This window comes from Phyllobates terribilis, unplaced genomic scaffold, assembly GCF_046119375.1.
Source record: "Phyllobates terribilis strain yellow unplaced genomic scaffold, ASM4611937v1 Scaffold_3__8_contigs__length_932513732, whole genome shotgun sequence".
Classification (NCBI taxonomy): Eukaryota; Metazoa; Chordata; class Amphibia; order Anura; family Dendrobatidae; genus Phyllobates; species Phyllobates terribilis.
Window position 1 is genome coordinate 3,800,212 of NW_027362763.1, and position 20,466 is coordinate 3,820,677.

General features: G+C 44.1%; 3 non-coding genes across 3 annotated transcripts; all 3 read left to right on the top strand.

The window, feature by feature from the left end:
* Positions 1-11,745: 11,745 nt before the first annotated feature.
* Positions 11,746-11,817, top strand: TRNAG-CCC (transfer RNA glycine (anticodon CCC)). The gene has a single exon. It is a non-coding gene; the product is annotated as a tRNA-Gly (tRNA).
* A 3,995-nt stretch (positions 11,818-15,812) lies between these two features.
* Positions 15,813-15,884, top strand: TRNAG-CCC (transfer RNA glycine (anticodon CCC)). The gene has a single exon. It is a non-coding gene; the product is annotated as a tRNA-Gly (tRNA).
* A 1,347-nt stretch (positions 15,885-17,231) lies between these two features.
* On the top strand, positions 17,232-17,303 carry TRNAG-CCC (transfer RNA glycine (anticodon CCC)). The gene has a single exon. It is a non-coding gene; the product is annotated as a tRNA-Gly (tRNA).
* The last annotated feature ends 3,163 nt before the right edge of the window (positions 17,304-20,466 follow it).

Below are 20,466 nucleotides of genomic sequence, written 5' to 3' on the forward strand. Positions count from 1 at the left end.
CCTCTGGAAAAATATTGGGCTTCTAGCTGTGTGTGGGACTTGTTGTATTAGTCCATCTATACTGACCTCCATCAGGTTGCAAACTGAATATATTTTTTTCTGCATCTACCTCTGAAAAAATATTGGGCTTCTAGCTGTGTGTGGGACTTGTTGTATTAGTCCATCTATACTGACCTCCATCAGGTTGCAAACTGAATATATTTTTTTCTGCATCTACCTCTGAAAAAATATTGGGCTTCTAGCTGTGTGTGGGACTTGTTCTATTAATCCATCTATACAGACCTCCATCAGGTTGCAAACTGAATATATTTTTTTCTGCATCTACCTCTGAAAAAATATTGGGCTTCTAGCTGTGTGTGGGACTTGTTGTATTAGTCCATCTATACTGACCTCCATCAGGTTGCAAATTGAATATATTTTTTTCTGCATCTACCTCTGAAAAAATATTGGGCTTCTAGCTGTGTGTGGGACTTGTTCTATTAATCCATCTATACAGACCTCCATCAGGTTGCAAACTGAATATATTTTTTTCTGCATCTACCTCTGAAAAAATATTTGGCCTTCTAGCAGTGAGTGGGACTTTCTCTATTAGTCCATCTATACTGACCTCCATCAGGTTGCAAATTAAAAATAATTTTTATCTGCATCTAGCTCTGAAAAAATATTTGGCCTTCTAGCAGTGTGTGGGACTTTCTCTATTAGTCCATCTATACTGACCTCCATCAGGTTGCAAATTAAAAATAATTTTTATCTGCATCTAGCTCTGAAAAAATATTTGGCCTTCTAGCAGTGTGTGGGACTTTCTCTATTAGTCCATCTATACTGACCTCCATCAGGTTGCAAATTGAATATAATTTTTTTCTGCATCTAACCCAGCCAATAGTTTGGGCCTAATACCACAGTTTGGCCACTCAGCTCTGCTCAGTTCCCATCCATTGTTTTTTTGTGCAAACAACTCCAGAGTTGTGAATTAGTTAACCACCAAAATGAGTGGAAAAAGGCCTGCTGCTGGTGGAAAGGGGAATAGGCGTGTTGGGAAGGGGAAAAAAGGTTGTGTCCGTGGGGTAGGTGTTAAAGCAACAGTAACATCTGCAGAAGAAAGACCATCTTCCAGCCAAACTAAAATGTCTACTTCTTTTAGCGGACAATGTGATAAGATCCCTTTCTTACGGTCACGCCAATCGCTACAAATTCCAGATGAGGCACAAAAACAGCAGGTGCTTCAACGGATATCAAGTGCTCCTTTAAGTTTGCTCTCCTCCACATCAACTTCAACATCACAAATACTCCAGTCCTCAAAGGTGTCACCCCAATCGCACTTGCTTCCTCAAAGCTCCCAAATCTCCAGCTGCCCGTCTGAGTATGAGGTAGAACAGATGGTTGAGTCTGCAGAGCTGTTTACTCATACTATAGCCTGGGAATCAGAGGTCGACTCCAGCGCTTCTGTGAATCCAGACGAGGAAATGATCTGCACTGATGCCCTGAATCTTTATGAGTCGGATCCAGGACCAGACGCAGAAGGTTCTGACCATAATGTAGACCCTCATTCCCAAACTGTAACTCCTGTTGGTGGAGACAATGAGGAAGATGATGATAAGACTCAAATACCTGATTGAGCGACAACTTTAGTTTTTTGTCAGGGCAGGAAAAGGTTGGCTCTGAGGACGACGGGTGTGATAACGCACAGGGTGATGATGATGAGGTTGGAGATCCCACTTACTGTCAACCCACAGTCAGCCAAGAGATGAGGTCAGCAGAGGAGGTGGAGGAAGATGCTAGTGACGACGAAGTCAGGTTGCGCCTTCCTGGACAGAGACGTAGTACTGGATGCACGTCAACAACCGCATCCTCAAACACAACTCTGCCTCTCACCACAAGTCGTGGTGGCTCTTCAGGTTGCATGGGTGCTAAGCCTTGCATAGCCTGGGCATTTTTTCAGATCGATAAAGATGACCCAACTCGTGTTATCTGTAACATTTGTCAGCAAAAGCTAAGTAGAGGCCAAAAAATACATAGTTTGAGTACTTCATGCATGAACCGGCACATGGACATGAAGCATAAGTTGCAGTGGGAAGCTCAGTGTGCTACAATGCGGCCTAGCCGGCCGGGCCAACCACCGTCTGCCATATCTTGTGCATCCGCGGCCTCTTCATCCTCTGTGACTGGGGGGACAGCAGTCACACCTGTTTTGGGGCGCAGACCTGCCACCTCTTTACCCGCAACAGCCAGCGTGATTGGCAGGTCATCATTTTCTTTGGAGGTGGTAACACCAGCTGGTGTTGAGCGCTGTCCGACATCGATAGCACCACCTTTGGATCAAGGCAACCTAACATGTCCGCCTGCATCTTCCTCACAGACCGGCAGTTTGCCGGGGACACCCTTATCAACCCCGTCTAAGCACAATAGCCAGCCCTCGGTCCCTCAGATGTGGACAAGTAAAAGACCATTTCCTCCTAGCCATGAGAAAGCTAAGAGGTTGAATTTCACCATCTGCAAGCTCTTGGCTACAGAAATGCTGCCTTTCCGCCTGGTGGACACAGAGGATTTTCGAGACCTTATGTCCGTCGCAGTGCCCCAGTACCAGATGCCCACTCGGCACTACTTCTCAAAGAAAGGTGTGCCTGCGCTCCACCAGCATGTCGCACACAACATCACCGCTTCTTTGAGAAACTCTGTGTGTGATAGGGTGCATTTCACCACAGACACTTGGACGAGTAGACATGGACAGGGGCGTTACATGTCGCTGACTGGGCACTGGGTAACTATGGTGACAGCAGGACAAGGGGCTGCTGTCCAAGTCTTGCCGTCCCCACGAGTTGTGCGTCAATCCTCTTTATGTCAAAGTTCCTCCACTGCTTCTGCCTCCTCAACCTCCTCTCGGTCTTCCACCTGCACCCAAAGCCTGTCTGGTCATGCCACAAGCTTTCTAACTGCGCAGAAGGGATCCTGCACACCTCCTTACTATGCTGACAGTAGGACTCAACGTCATCAGGCGGTTTTTACATTGAAATGTCTGGGAAATGTGAGTCACACAGCTGAGGAGTTGTGGTCAGCTCTGGAGAACCAATTTCATGAATGGTTGTCTCCACTGGACCTGAAACCAGGGAAGGCCGTGTGCGACAATGCTGCTAACCTGGGTGCGGCCCTTCGCCGGGGCAATGTCACACACGTGCCTTGTATGGCTCACGTGTTGAACCTGGTTGTCCAGCAATTTTTAGCCCACTATCCCAGACTAGATGGCCTTCTGCAGAGGGCACGGTCGCTGTGTGCTCACTTCCGCCGTTCGCATCCCGCAGCTCAGCGACTTACATCTCTACAGAAGTCGTTGGGCCTGCCACTTCACCGGCTAAAATGCGATGTGCCTACCCGGTGGAATTCAACTCTGCACATGTTGCAGCGACTGTGGCAGCACCGACAAGCCCTGGTGCAATACGTTCTGATGTATAGCCTGGGCCAACGAGATCCAGAGGTGGGGCAAATCACGCTGGAGGAGTGGTCTCAGATCAGGGACCTATGCACCCTTCTGCACAGTTTTGAAATGGCGACGAAGATGTTTAGTGCTGACGATGCCATTATCAGCATGACTATTCCGGTGATTTACATGCTGGAGCACATGTTAAACAGAATTCGGAGTCAGGTGGTGGCACAAGAGGAGGTGGAGGAAGTAGAGGAGGAGGAGTTGTATGCGGAAGGGCTAACATCTGCAAGGTCCAGACGGTCGGCAGCACCAAGGCGGCAGGCATGTGAGGGTGGGGGAGATGGTTTTACCAGGGCGCATGGTAGCAGCCAAACTAGTGAGGAAGGTGCAGGAGCCCAGGAAGAAGTGGAGGACGAACTGATGGAAGACTCATCAGATGAGGGAGACCTTGATCACATTTCTGTTGTGCGAGGTTGGGGGGAGAGGACAGAGGAAGGAAGCATGATTGTTACCTCGCCACCAACACAACAGGGTCTTGGTGCTCCTGGATGCGCAACACACATGAGTGCCTTCTTGCTGCACTACCTGCAACATGACCCTCGAATTGTGAGAATTAGAAATAATCCTGACTACTGGGTTGCCACACTGTTAGATCCCCGGTACAAAAGTAAATTTGCAGAAATTATTCCTGCCATAGAAAGGGATGCACGCATGCAGGAGTATCAGCAGAGACTGTTGCAGAATCTTACATGTGCTTTTCCACAAAATACCAGTGGTGCACGTAGTGAATCTCACAGTTCCAACTTGCCAACCGTGGGACCGTCAAGTGTTCAGCACTCAAACCGTAACAGAACCACAGTATCTGTTGGTAACATCAATTTTGCGGAATCATTTCACCACTTTTTTAGCCCATCCTTTGCAAGGCCACAGGAGACAAGAAGTCTGACACATAGTCAACGCCTAGAGACGATGGTACAGGAGTATCTCCAAGTAAACATTGAAGCCATGACTGTGTCACTGGACCCTTGCTCTTTTTGGGCTTCCAATCTGGATAAATGGCCGGAGCTAGCCACTTACGCCTTGGAGATCTTGTCATGCCCCGCAGCCAGCGTTCTGTCTGAACGTGTGTTCAGCGCTGCTGGTGGTGTGCTGACAGATAAGCGCACGCGGCTCTCCACTGATAATGTAGTCAGACTCACGTTCATAAAGATGAACAAATCATGGATCCGAAACGACTTTTCTACCCCTGTGTCATCCTGGGGAGAGTAAAAGCTTGATGATTGGTTAAAATCACCCTACCAACCGTTTTAAGCTTTCAAATTACTAATCATGTTTAATGGAAAATAATTTGGGCTTTGTAGCAGTGTGCAGCACTGATTCTATTAGGCCATCTATAATAAGCTCCACCAGATTTAAAATTACTAATCATGTTTATCTGTATCTTGACTGGAAAATAATTTGGGCTTTGTAGCAGTGTGCAGCACTGATCCTATTAGGCCATCTATAATAAGCTTCACCAGATTTAAAATTAATAATAATTTTTAGCTGCATCTAGCCCGGAAAATAATTTTGGGGCTCCGAGATGCGCAAGACACATAAGTGCCTTCTTGCTGCACTACCTGCAGCATGACCCTCATATTGTCAGAATTCGAAGTAATCATGACTACTGGGTTGCCACACTCTTAGATCCCCCAAACATTTCGATCAACCTTTTCATTTTAATAAAGACCAAAAAAATGGTCATTTTTGAAATTATAAGCATTAGCAGGTTGTTAGAAACTGAAATCAAACAGTTTTCAACTCAAAACTTTATTCTAGGTGATGTTACATTTTCACATAGGACTAGTGTTGAGCCACCCCCGTAGTGTTCGGGTTCGGTTCGGTTCGTCGAACACCGGGATGTTCGAGGAACTGTTCGTCGAACTGTTCGTCGAACACCTTAGAACACCGTCGAACACCGTTAAAACCAATGGCAGGCAAACAAAAACACATAGGAACACATAGAAAACACCTTCAAAGGTGTCCAAAAGCTCACAAACTGCTCAGAAGACGCTTTCTTTAAAAAAGCCGGCCGTCAATTCAGCAGCGGCATACACCGGTACCCGACAATTTAGACATGAAGGAATAGAGCTTCACACATAGATTAGATAGATAGAAACATGTCAGTCACATATATATGAAGTACAGTGACAGTGTTGCTTACTGTACTTGTCATTTAGTGTAAAGGATTTATTAAAAAATATAATAGTGTTTTCGTGCACTGTCTCTTTAAAAAAGCCTGCCGGCAATTCAGCAGCAGTACCCGACAATTTATAACAGACAGAAGAGAGCTTCACACGTAGATTAGATAGATAGAAACATGTCAGTCACATATATATGAAGTACTGTGACAGTGTTGCTTACTGTACTTGTCATTTACTGCAAAGGATTTATTTAAAAAAATAATAGTGTTTTCATGCACCGTCTCTTTAAAAAAGCCGGCTGGCAATTCAGCATCTGTACCCGACAATTTATAACAGACAGAATAGAGCTTCACACATAGATTAGATAGATAGAAACATGTCAGTCACATATATAATAAGTACAGTGATAGTGTTGGTTACTGTACTTGTCATTTAGCATTAAAATAAAGGATTTATTATTAAAAAAAATTGGCGTGGGGTTCCCCGTAATTTTAGTCTCTGGCGGAGGTTAAGCAGACGGCTGGGGCAGATGTTTGAAGCCTGGGAAGGGGGTAATACCCACGGAGCTTCCCAGGCTACTAATATCAGCCCCCAGCTGAATACCTAGCCTTTACTAGCTATTAAAATGGGGGACCCCCCCCAAAAAAATGACGTGGGGTCCCGCCTAATTTAATAGCTAGCAAAGGCTAGGCAGACAGCTGGGGGCTGATATTAATAGCCCAGGAAGGGAGCCATGAATATTGGCCCCCTCCCAGGCTAGAAACACCAGCCGTCAGCCGCCCCAGAAATGGCGCAACCATAGGATGCGCCAATTCTGGCACTTAGCCTCGCTCTTCCACGCTGCCCTGGTGCGGTGGCAGGGGGTAATAGGGTTGGGGTTGATGTCAGCTTATAATGCCAGCTGACATCAAGCCCAGGTTAGTAATGGAGAGGCGTCTATAAGACACCCCCATTACTAACCCCATAGTCAAAGTTAAAAAAAAAACACAAACACCCAGAATAAAGTCCTTTAATTGAAATAAAGACACAATTCTTTATTGTTCTAAATTAAACCATACTTACCATCACGCCCATTCCAGCTGAAGCCAACGATCTCCTGCAATAAAAGAAAAATAATAAAGCAACCTCATCCTTACCTTTCCATGGTTCCCAGGACAGCTTCAGCTCTGCTACATCGAGATGACAGGCTGGACCTGCAGAACGCTGCCATCCAGCCTGTCATCCCGCAGACACTGAGAAGCGCAGGCATGCTTGCGCTCCTCAGTGTCTGACTGTGACGGCATCCAGATGAGCCGACAATGAACTCGGCTCACCTCATGCATGTCACTGACAGCGTGGGAAAATTCTCCTGCACTCAGCGCTTCAGCGTGAGAATTTTCCCACGCTGTCAGTGACATGCATGAGGTGCGCCGAGTTCATTGGACATGACCTCGGCTCATCTGGATGCCGTCACAGCCAGACACTGAGTAGCGCAAGCAAGCCTGCGCTTCTCAGTGTCTGCGGGATGACAGGCTGGATGGCAGCGTTCTGCTGCGGTCCAGCCTGTCATCTCGATGTAGCAGAGCTGAAGCTTTGGTGGGAGCCATGGAAAGGTAAGGATGATGTTGCTTTATTATTTTACTTTTATTGCAGGAGATCATTGGCTTCAGCTGGAATGGGCGTGATGGTAAGTATGGTTTAATTTAGAACAATAAAGAATTGTGTGTTTATTTCAATTAAAGGACTTTTTTCTGGGTGTTGTGTTTTTTTTAAATACTTTACTAGAAATTCATGGTGGTCATGTCTAATATTGGCGTGACCCCATGAATTTCGGGCTTAGGGCCAGCTGATAATGCCAAGCTGGCCTTAACCCCTTTATTACCCAGTGAGCCACGGCACCAGGGCCCTGGATGAGTTGGGTACAGCGCCAGAAGATGGCGCTTCTATGAACGCGCCATTTTCCGGGGCGGCTGCGGACTGCAATTTGCAGCGGGTGGGGCCCAGAAAGCTTGGGCCTCCCTGCGCTGCAGATTCCAGCCCCCAGCTGCCTAGTTGTACCTGGCTGGACACAAAAATAGGGCGAAGCTCCACGTATTTTTTTTTTAAATTCATGAAATTCATGGAATAATTAAGAAAAAAAGGGCTTCCCTATATTGTTGTGTCCGGCTAGGTACAAATAGGCAGCTGGTGGTTGGGAGCAGCCCGTTCCTGCCTGCTGTACCTGACTGGACACAAATATAGGGCGAAGCCCCACATCAATTTTTTTTTCATTATTTCATGAATTTCCTGAAATAATTTAAAAAAAATTGACGTGGGGCTTCGCCCTATATTTGTGTCCAGTCAGGTACAGCAGGCAGGAACGGGCTGCCCCCAACCACCAGCTGCCTATTTGTACCTGGCCAGACACAACAATATAGGGAAGCCCTTTTTTAAAAAAATTATTTCATGAAATAATTAAAAAAAATTTGATGTGGGGCTTCGCACTATATTTGTGTCCAGCCAGGTACAGCAGGCAGGGACGGGCTGCCCCCAACCACCAGCTGCCTATTTGTACCTGGTTGGACACAACAATATAGGGAAGCCCTTTTTTTCTTAATTATTCCATGAATTTCATGAAATAATTTAAAAAAAAAATGCGTGGGGCTTCGCCCTATTTTTGTGCCCAGCCAGGTACAACTAGGCAGCTGGGAGCTGGAATCCGCAGCGCAGGGAGGCCCAAGCTTTCTGGGCCCCACCCGCTGCAAATTGCAGTCCGCAGCCGCCCCAGAAAATGGCGCGTTCATAGAAGTGCCATCTTTTGGCGCTGTACCCAACTCATCCAGGGCCCTGGTGCTGTGGCTCACTGGGTAATAAAGGGGTTAAGGCCAGCTTGGTATTATCAGCTGGCCCTAAGCCCGAAATTCATGGGGTCACGCCAATATTAGACATGACCACCATGAATTTCTAGTAAAGTATTTAAAAAAACACAACACCCAGAATAAAGTCCTTTAATTGAAATAAACACACAATTCTTTATTGTTCTAAGTTAAACCATACTTACCGTCACGCCCATTCCAGCTGAAGCCAATGTCTTCTGCAATAAAAGTAAAATAATTAAGCAACCTCATCCTTACCTTCCCATGGTTCCCACGACAGCTTCAGCTCTGCTACATCGAGATGACAGGCTGGACCACAGCAGAAAGCTGCCATCCAGCCTGTCATCCCGCGGACACTGAGAAGCGCAGGCATGCTTGCGCTCCTCAGTGTCTCGCTGTGACGGCATAAAGATGAGACAAGTTCATGTCCAATGAACTCGGCGCACCTCATGCACGTCACTGACAGCGTGGGAGAATTCTCCTGCACTCAGCACTTCAGCGTGAAAATTCTCCCACGCTGTCAGTGACGTACATGAGGTCAGCTGAGTTCATTGGACATGAATGAGCTCACCTCATGCACGTCACTGACAGCGTGGGAAAATTCTCACGCTGAAGCGCTGAGTGCAGGAGAATTTTCCCACGCTGTCAGTGACGTGCATGAGGTGAGCTCATTCATGTCCAATGATCTCAGCTCACCTCATGCACGTCACTGACAGCGTGGGAAAATTCTCCTGCACTCAGCGCTACAGCGTGAGAATTCTCCCATGCTGTCAGTGACGTGCATGAGGTGAGCTCATTCATGTCCAATGAACTCAGCTGAACTCATGTACGTCACTGACAGCGTGGGAGAATTCTCACGCTGAAGTGCTGAGTGCAGGAGAATTCTCCCACGCTGTCAGTGACGTGCATGAGGTGCGCCGAGTTCATTGGACATGACCTCGGCTCATCTTTATGCCGTCACAGCCAGACACTGCAGAGCGCAAGCATGCCTGCGCTTCTCAGTGTCTGCGGGATGACAGGCTGGATGGCAGTGTTCTGCTGCGGTCCAGCCTGTTATCTCGATGTAGCAGAGCTGAAGCTGTCGTGGGAACCATGGAAAGGTAAGGATGAGGTTGCTTTATTATTTTTCTTTTATTGCAGGAGATCGTTGGCTTCAGCTGGAATGGGCGTGACGGTAAGTATGGTTTAATTTAGAACAATAAAGGAATGTGTCTTTATTTCAATTAAAGGACTTTATTCTGGGTGTTTGTGTTTTCTTTTAACTTTGACTATGGGGTTAGTAATGGGGGTGTCTTATAGACGCCTCTCCATTACTAACCTGGGCTTGATGTCAGCTGGCATTATAAGCTGACATCAACCCCAACCCTATTACCCCACTGCCACCGCTACAGGGCAGTGGGAAGAGCGAGGCTAAGTGCCAGAATTGGCGCATCCTGAGGATGCGCCATTTCTGGGGCTGCTGAAGGCTGGTGTTTCTAGCCTGGGAGGGGGCCAATATTCATGGAACCCTTCCTGGGCTATTAATATCAGCCCCCAGCTGTCTGCCTAGCCTTTGCTAGCTATTAAAATAGGGGGGACCCCACGTCATTTTTTTGGGGGGTCCCCCATTTTAATAGCTAGTAAAGGCTAGGTATTCCGCTGGGGGCTGATATTAGTAGCCTGGGAAGCTCCGTGGGTATTACCCCCTTCCCAGGCTTCAAACATCTGCCCCAGCCGTCTGGTTAACCTCCGCTAGAGCCTAAAATTATGGGGATCCCCACGCCAATTTTTTTTTAAATAAATCCTTTATTTTAACACTAAATGACAAGTACAGTAATCAACACGGTCACTGTACTTCATATATATGTGACTGACCTGTTTCTATCTATCTAATCTATGTGTGATTCTCTATTCCTTCTATTCTAAATTGTTGGGTACAGATGCTGAATTGCCGGCCGGCTTTTTTAAAGAGACAGTGCATGAAAACACTATTATTTTTTTTAATAAATCCTTTATACTAAATGACAAGTACAGTAAGCAACACTGTCACTGTACTTCATATATATGTGACTGACATGTTTCTATCTATCTAATCTATGTGTGAAGCTCTATTCTGTCTGTTATAAATTGTCGGGTACCGCTGCTGAATTGCCGGCCGGCTTTTATAAAGAGACGGTGCATGAAAACACTATTACTTTTTTTTATAAATCCTTTACACTAAATGACAAGTACAGTAAGCAACACTGTCACTGTGCTTCTTATATGTGTGGCTGACATGTTTCTATCTATCTAATCTATGTGTGAAGCTCTATTCTTTCGGTTCTAAATTGTCGGGTACCGGTGTATGCCGCTGATGAATTGCCGGCTTTTCATGTTTCACTGTTGGCACTGTTCCCATCGATTTGGGCAATCACTGTAATGCCACAACCACCATGGCTGTGGCATTACAGTGAGTGGCAGACAATCCCTGCATGATTGGTGCTCTAAATAGCGCCAGACATGCAGGACACGCTTTTGGTGCACGAACAGTTATCGAACATAATCTCGAACAGCCGAATTTTTTGCAAATCATTCGGGTTCGTCGAACAACTCGAACACCGCCCAAAACAGCTCGAATTTGAGATTGGCGAACAGTTCTAGTCGAACACCGCTCATCTCTACTCTTCAGTTGTTGATTAAATACTTTGTAGGGTTAGTCTCCAATACGAAAGCAATGTCAGGTTGGCATTGGTGTTATGCTGGTGGGTGTAATTGCTTTTAAAACAATAGGCCATAGTTTAGTTCTAGAAGAACTCATTGTTTTTTTGCATTTGGTGGTGTTTGGAATCTTTTTCACTTTCTGTGCTAAGGCTTATGCTTTTATTTCTTTCTTGGTAACACTTTAGCTACCTTAGTGGGCAGAAAGCAAAGCTAATTGAGAGAATTTGTAGGCAGAGGTGGAAAAGCTACATAACTGATTCCAAAAACTCCTCTGTCTTTAGAGTTAGTGTTAAAAATGCCAAAAATGGTAGAGGTCTTTAGGGGGAATTTGGTGCTGGTGTTGACTCTTTGTAATCTGTTTGAGCTAAGGCTCATAATGTACTTTCTTTCTTGGTAAGAGTTTAGTTACCTTATTAGCAAAAAAGTGAAAATAATTGAGAGAAATGTAAGAATTGGTGGAAAAGCTACATAGCTGATTCACAAGAATTCATCTTTGAGTTTTGGACAATGCTTTGCCTTGTTTTTAAACTTTTTAGTAATTGCTCTTTCAAGACATATTCAGTCCTCCTTTTTTAAGTAAAACTTTAGCAGATTTAACAGCCAAAATCCCAAACCAGTCAAGAGGGTTCATGCATTGGTGGTATAGTGGTGAGCATAGCTGCTTCCCAAGCAGTTGACCCGGGTTCGATTCCCGGCCAATGCAATACTTATGTAGTTTTATTTCTGGCATATCATACATTTTACAAACTATTTTGTAATGTTAGTGCAGAAAATGTAAAAAAAAAAGCTGACCCTGTAATCATTGGTGGTATAGTGGTGAGCATAGCTGCCTTCCAAGCAGTTGACCTGCGATTGATTCCTGGTCAATGCAATACTTATGTGGGGGTTTTTTTTCCTGGCACGTCTTACTTTTTACTAATAATTTCGTATTGATAGTGCAGAAAATGTAAGAAAAAAACATGGCTTCTGTAAGTGTTGGTGGTATAGTGGTGAGAATTGCTGCCTTCCAAATAGTTGACCCAAGTTCGATTCTCTGCCAACGCATGAATTGTTTTTCACATTTGGTGATGCTTTTAGTCTGTTTTAATTTTTCGTGTTAAGTCTCAGGCTCTTCTTTCTTCTTAGAGTTTAGCAACCACGAAAATGAGAAAAAAATTGAAGAGAATATTTCTGAGCTTTTTTTCAATTGTCTCATCTAACTGATCTTCTGCTCTTCAGTTGTTGATTAAACACTTTGTAGGGTTAGTCTCCAATATGAAAGCAATGTCAGGGTTGGCATTGGTGTTATGCTGATGGGTGTAGTTGCTTTTAAAACAATAGGCCATAGCTTAATTCTTGAAGAACTCATTGTTTTTTTGCATTTGGTGGTGTTTGGACTCTTTTTCACTTTCTGTGCTAAGGCTTATGCTTTTATATCTTTCTTGGTAACACTTTAGCTTCCTTAGTTGGCAAAAAGCAAAGCTAATTGAGAAAATTTGTAGGCAGAGGTGGAAAAGCTACATAACTGATTCCAAAAACTCCTCTGTCTTTAGAGTTAGTGTTAAAAATGGCAAAAAATGGCAGAGGTCTTTAGGGGTAATTTGGTGCTGGTGCTGACTCTTTGTAATCTTTTTGAGCTAAGGCTCATAGTGTACTTTCTTTCTTGGTAAGAGTTTAGTTACCTTATTGGAAAAAAAGTGAAAATAATTGAGAGAATTGGTGGAAAAGCTCCATAGCTGATTCACAAGAATTCATCTTTGAGTTTTGGACAATGCTTTGCCTTGTTTTTAAACTTTTTAGTAATTGGCTCTTTCAAGACATATTCAGTCCTCCTTTTTTTAAGTAAAACTTTAGCAGATTTAACAGCCATAATTCCAAACCAGTCAAGTTGGTTCATCCATTAGTTGTATAGTGGTGAGCATAGCTGCTTCCCAAGCAGTTGACCCGGGTTCGTTTCCCGGCCAATGCAATACTTATGTAGCTTTATTTCTGGCATATCATACATTTTACAAACTATTTTGTAATGTTAGTGCAGAAAATGTAAAAAAAAGCTGATCCTGTAAGTATTGGTGGTATAGTGGTGAGCATAGCTGCCTTCCAAGCAGTTGACCAGTGTTCGATTTCTGGCCAATGCAAAACATGGGTGTGTTTTTTTTTTCAGGCACGTCATAATTTTTACTAACAATTTTGTAGGGTGAGTGCAGAAAATGTGAAAAAAATGCTGGGTACCTTAAGCATTTTTGGTATAGTGGTGAGCAAACCTGCCTTCCAAGCAGTTGACCTGCGATTAATTCCTGGTCAATGCAATACTTATGTGGGGTTTTTTTTCCTGGCACGTCTTACTTTTTACTAATAATTTTGTATTGTTAGTGCAGAAAATGTAAGAAAAAAACATGGCTTCTGTAAGTGCTGGTGGTGTAGTGGTGAGCATAGCTGCCTTCCAAGCAGTTGATCCGGGTTCGATTCCTGGCCAACGCATGAATTGTTTTTCACATTTGGTGATGCTTTTAGTCTGTTTTAATTTTTCGTGTTAAGGCTCATGCTCTTCTGTCATCTTAGAGTTTAGCAACCACGAAAATGAGAAAAAAATTGAAGAGTATATTTCTTAGATTTTTTTCAACTGTCTCATCTAACTGATCTTCTGCTCTTCAGTTGTTGATTAAATACTTTGCAGGGTTAGTCTTCAATACGAAAGCAATGTCAGGGTTGGCATTGGTGTTATGTTGGTGGGTGTAGTTGCTTTTAAAACATTAGTCCATAGTTTAATTCTTGAAGAACTCATTGTTTTTTTGCATTTTGTAGTGTTTGGAATCTTTTTCACTTTCTGTGCTAAGGCTTATGCTTTTATTTCTTTCTTGGTAACACTTTAGCTACCTTAGTGGGCAGAAAGCAAAGCTAATTGAGAGAATTTGTAGGCAGAGATGGAAAAGCTACATAACTGATTCCAAAAACTCCTCTGTCTTTAGAGTTAGTGTTAAAAATGCCAAAAATGGCAGAGGTCTTTAGGGGGAATTTGGTGCTGCTGTTGACTCTTTGTAATCTGTTTGAGCTAAGGCTCATAGTGTACTTTCTTTCTTGGTAAGAGTTTAGTTACCTTATTGGCAAAAAAGTGAAAATAATTGAGAGAAATGTAAGAATTTGTGGAAAAGCTACATAACTGATTCACAAGAATTCATCTTTGAGTTTTGGACAATGCTTTGCCTTGTTTTTAAACTTTTTAGTAATTGGCTCTTTCAAGACATATTCAGTCCTCCTTTTTTAAGTAAAACTTTAGCAGATTTAACAGCCAAAATCCCAAACCAGTCAAGTGGGTTCATGCATTGGTCGTATAGTGGTGAGCATAGCTGGTTCCCAAGCAGTTGACCCAGGTTCGATTTCCATCCAATGCAATACTTATGTAGTTTCATTTCTGGCATATCATACATTTTACAAACTATTTTGTAATGTTAGTGCAGAAAATGTAAAAAAAAAAGCTGATCCTGTAAGCATTGGTGGTATAGTGGTGAGCATAGCTTCCTTCCAAGCAGTTGACCTGGGTTAGATTCCTGGCCAATGCAAAACATGGGTGTGTTTTTTTTTCAGGCACGTCATAATTTTTACTAACAATTTTGTAGGGTTAGTGCAGAAAATGTGAAAAAAATGCTGGGTACCTTAAGCATTTTTGGTATAGTGGTGAGCAAACCTGCCTTCCAAGCAGTTGACCTGCGATTGATTCCTGGTCAATGCAATACTTATGTGGGTTTTTTTTTCCTGGCACGTCTTACTTTTTGCTAATAATTTTGTATTGTTAGTGCAGAAAATGTAAGAAAAAAACATGGCTTCTGGAAGTGTTGGTGGTATAGTGGTGAGTATAGCTGCCTTCCAAGCAGTTGACCCAGGTTCGATTCCTCGCCAACGCATGAATTGTTTCTCACATTTGGTGATGCTTTTAGTCTGTTTTAATTTTTCGTGTTAAGGCTCATGCTCTTCTTTATTCCTAGAGTTTAGCAACCACGAAAATGAGAAAAAAATTGAAGAGAATATTTCTTAGATTTTTTTCAACTGTCTCATCTAACTGATCTTCTGCTCTTCAGTTGTTGATTAAATAATTTGTAGGGTTAGTCTCCAATATGAAAGCAATGTCAGGGTTGGCATTGGTGTTATGCTGGTGGGTGTAGTTGCTTTTAAAACAATAGGCCATAGTTTAATTCTTGAAGAACTCATTGTTTTTTTGCTTTTTCACTTTCTGTGCTAAGGCTTATGCTTTTATTTCTTTCTAGGTGACACTTTAGCTACCTTAGTTGGCAAAAAGCAAAGCTAATTGAGAGAATTTGTAGGCAGAGGTGGAAAAGCTACATAACTGATTCCAAAAACTCCTCTGTCTTTAGAGTTAGTGTTAAAAATGCCAAAAATGGCAGAGGTCTTTAGGGGTAATTTGGTGCTGGTGCTGACTCTTTGTAATCTTTTTTATCTAAGTCTCATAGTGTACTTTCTTTCTTGGTAAGAGTTTAGTTACCTTATTGGCAAAAAAGTGAAAATAATTGAGAGAATTGTAAGAATTGGTGGAAAATCTCCATAGCTGATTCACAAGAATTCATCTTTGAGTTTTGGACAATGCTTTGCCTTGTTTTTAAACTTTTTAGTAATTGGCTCTTTCAAGACATATTCAGTCCTCCTTTTTTTAAGTAAAACTTTAGCAGATTTAACAGCCATAATCCCAAACCAGTCAAGTTGGTTCATGCATTGGTGGTATAGTGGTGAGCATAGCTGCTTCCCAAGCAGTTGACCCAGGTTCGATTCCCGGCCAATGCAATACTTATGTAGTTTTATTTCTGGCATATCATACATTTTACAAACTATTTTGTAATGTTAGTGCAGAAAATGTAAAAAAAAAACTGACCCTGTAAGCATTGGTGGTATAGTGGTGAGCATAGATGCCTTCCAAACAGTTGACCTGGGTTCAATTCCGGCCAATACAAAACATCGGTGTTTTTTTTTTTCAGGCAAGTCATACTTTTTACTAACAATTTTGTAGGGTTAGTGCAGAAAATGTGAAAAAAATGCTGGGTACCTTAAGCATTTTTGGTATAGTGGTGAGCAAACCTGCCTTCCAAGCAGTTGACCTGCGATTGATTCCTGGTCAATGCAATACTTATGTGGGTTTTTTTTTCCTGGCACGTCTTACTTTTTACTAATAATTTTGTATTGTTAGTGCAGAAAATGTAAGAAAAAAACATGGATTCTTTAAGTGTTGGTGGTATAGTGGTGAGCATAGCTGCCTTCCAAGCAGCTGACCTGTGTTCGATTCCTGGCCAACGCATGAATTGTTTTTCACATTTGGTGATGCTTTTAGTCCGTTTTAAATTTTCGTGTTAAATATCATGCTCTTCTTTCTTCTTAGAGTTTAGCAACCACGAAAATGAGAAAAAAATTGAAGAGAATATTTCTTAGCTTTTTTTCAACTGTCTCATCTAACTGATCTTCTGCTCTTCAGTTGTTGATTAAACACTTTGTAGGGTTAGTCTCCAATATGAAAGCAATGTCAGGGTTGGCATTGGTGTTATGCTGTTGGGTGTAGTTGCTTTTAAAACAATAGGCCATAGTTTAATTCTTGAACAACTCATTGTTTTTTTGCATTTGGTGGTGTTTGGACTCTTTTTCACTTTCTGTGCTAAGGCTTATGCTTTTATTTCTTTCTTGGTAACACTTTAGCTACCTTAGTTGGCAAAAAGCAAAGCTAATTGAGAGAATTTGTAGGCAGAGGTGGAAAAGCTACATAACTGATTCCAAAAACTCCTCTGTCTTTAGCGTTAGTGTTAAAAATGCCAAAAATGGCACGATCTTTAGGGGGAATTTGGTGCTGCTGTTGACTCTTTGTAATCTGTTTGAGCTAAGGCTCATAGTGTACTTTCTTTCTTGGTAAGAGTTTAGTTACCTTATTGGCAAAAAAGTGAAAATAATTGAGAGAATTGTAAGAATTGGCGGAAAAGCTCCATAGCTGATTCACAAGAATTCATCTTTGAGTTTTGGACAATGCTTTGCCTTGTTTTTAAACTTTTTAGTAATTGGCTCTTTCAAGACATATTCAATCCTCCTTTTTTTAAGTAAAACTTTAGCAGATTTAACAGCCATAATCCCAAGTCAGTCAAGTAGGTTCATGCATTGGTGGTATAGTGGTGAGCATAGCTGCTTCCCAAGCAGTTGACCCGGGTTCGATTCCCAGCCAATGCAATACTTATGTAGTTTTATTTCTGGCATATCATACATTTTACAAACTATTTTGTAATGTTAGTGCAGAAAATGTAAAAAAAAAAGCTGATCCTGTAAGCATTGGTGGTATAGTGGTGAGCATAGCTGCCTTCCAAGCAGTTGACCCGGGTTTGATTCCTGGCCAATGCAAAACATGGGTGTGTATTTTTTTCAGGCACGTCATAATTTTTACTAACAATTTTGAAGGGTTAGTGCAGAAAATGTGAAAAAAATGCTGGGTACCTTAAGCATTTTTGGTATAGTGGTGAGCAAACCTGCCTTCCAAGCAGTTGACCTGCGATTGATTCCTGGTCAATGCAATACTTATGTGGGTTTTATTTCCTGGCAAGTCTTACTTTTTACTAATAATTAGTGTTGAGCCACCCCCGTAGTGTTCGAGTTCGGTTCGGTTCGTCGAACACCCGTGTGTTCGTCGAACTGTTCGTCGAACACCTTCGAACACCGTTAAAACCAATGGCAGGCAAACAAAAACACATAGAAACACATAGAAAACACCTTCAAAGGTGTCCAAAAGCTGACAAACTGCTCAGAAGACACAACTAACACATGGAAAAGTGACAAGTACATATAGTCATGCGAAAATAAAAGAGGTGGAGGAGTAAAAGGAGGGGGAGACACAGATATAGGCATGTCATGCCCTTCTAAAATCCAAAAAGTGAGAAGCCGACACGGCCAGTCCGCTCCTGCCCGTGCCACCTCCGTGTCGCCGGGTTTGTGCCAGAGCCGCGGTGAACCCTGATGGCCAGCCCCCCTCTCCCAATACTGGTGCCTGTCCGCTGGTGGGTCGAGCGAGCCCCCCTGTGGTGGAGGCAGCTCTAAGCTTTTTAATTTAAATTGTCTCTCTAATTTGAATGAATACACTTTAAATCCATTTACAAGGATCTATTGGAGGGCAAGTCTCATGCCAGCAGCCGCGTAATTCCAGCTCCAGTAGCGTCCACTAAAGCTGCTGCAGTTAAAAAGCTTTTATAAGGATCGAGCTCGGCTGTCCACCGCAAGGCATCCTACTGCCAGTCCCAGCCCCTATGCCTTGGGGTGCCTCCTGATGCTCTTCACTGAGTATCCCATGGTCCCGAAGCATTTCCTTTGAAAAAATTAAGTGTCTAAACTACAGGTGGTGTAGCTTGCTTAACAGCCGAGATAATCCGCTGACTAGCAGACACTGCTACTAGGCACAAAGTATTTCCTGGGCTAGATGCAGTTAAAAATTTGTAATTAGATACTCTCGTTGGATGCTGAGAAAGCATTCCATAGAGTCTCCTGGCACGCCATATATGATTCTCTTAAAAAGCTTGGGGTAGGGGTCTAGGGGACCCTTTTATAGCCAAAATCACGGCCCTGTATCGCAATACGTCACCTAGGCTGAAGATAAATGGAACTGTAGCACCCTGAGGGCTCGGTTGCTACAGACGTATTGCACCTCACCCAGAAGTGTGATATCTCACTCTCAGGTAAGGATGGAGTGTGGATCAGGACCCGACACCTGCATGCATTACACCACATTGCCGTGGGGCAGGGCGACCAATATGCCCCTGAGATGGGCACGACAGTCCCTGTCCCTGGCTGGAGTGGGGGGAGGGAACACTGAGGAAGGGGAACCCTGTAGTGCAGGAGCAGGGAGGAAGCAGTTCCTGGGTGCATTGAGAAGGGAGTATAAAAGGTGGGCACCATCTTAGTTCAGTGCAGAGAAGTCTGAGCAGAAGTGGCAGGGAGCAGGGGCTCTGCATGAGCTCTGCTCCGGAGGCGGGCCTAGTAACAGAGGCCCAGGCCTGGAAGAGGGAGAAGGAAGGAAGAGGAGCGGAGAAGGCTCCAGGAACGAGGAATGAAGGGATCCCAGGGGTGCGGACGGGCGAGTCGCCACCGCACGCCCGAATCCACCTGCGTGGAGGGGTCAGGCCAAAGGGGGAGACCGGTCCCCGAACTAGTGGAGGCAGGAAACGACCCTCAGCTAGAAACCGGAGGCTCTGACCCCTCAAATCCCTACACCAAGTAAGAAACTCTTCATCTCTCCCTCTATTCTCCCCATTCATCTCACCTCCTCCTCCAAATTATTCCTCAGCATTCAATCCTGGATCTCCAAACACAGACAGCCACCTCATGCTCTCTCTTGCTCCCACCTGCTAACACTTTCTCTGCTCCTCCTCACTGCTGGAGATATCTCTCCAAATCCTGGTCCTCCTCGCCATATCCCCACAGTCACTTCTACCTCCTATCCACGACCTTCCTCAAACTGTCGCAACCCTTCTAACCTCATACCCATCCAACTAATACCCACCTCCTCAGCTATACTAACAGGAGCTCTATGGAACGCTCGCTCTGTCTGCAACAAACTTTCCTTCATCCACGATCTTTTCATTACAAACAAACTCTCCTTCCTCGCCATCACTGAAACCTGGCTCACCCCCTCTGACACAGCCTCCCCAGCTGCCCTTTCATATGGCGGATTCCACCTTTCCCACACCCCCCGCCCCAATGGCAAACATGGTGGAGGCGTAGGTTTCCTCCTATCGGAACTCTGCGCTTTCACCAAAATCCCACTGCCACCCTCCGTTACACTCCCTTCTTTTGAGGTGCACTGTGTGCGCATCTATTCCCCCTCCAACCTCCAACTGGCCGTCGTTTACCGACCCCCAGGGCAAGCCACCACCTTCTTAGACCATTTCACTACCTGGCTGCTTCACTTCCTTTCCACTGACATCCCCACTATCATAATGGGTGACTTCAACATCCCCATTGACACTCCCCACTCGTCTGTCTCTAAGCTCCTATCCCTCACCTCCTCCTTTGGACTCACTCAATGGTCTTCCACACCCACCCACAAAGATGGCCACACACTGGACCTCATCTTCACCCGCCTCTGTTCCCTATCTAACCTCTCTAACTCACCACTCCCTCTCTCTGACCATAACCTCCTCACATTCTCTACCCTCTCCTCTCCGGGTGCACAATCCCCACTCCACAAACTCACACACCCTCGCAGAAATCTCAAACACCTTGACCTACACTCTCTCTCTGAATCCCTCCTTCCTCTCACAGACATAAATTCCTTGCACGATGCAGACGTTGCTGCTGCTTCATATAACACCACAATAGCTGCAGCTCTAGACTCAATCGCCCTTCTCAC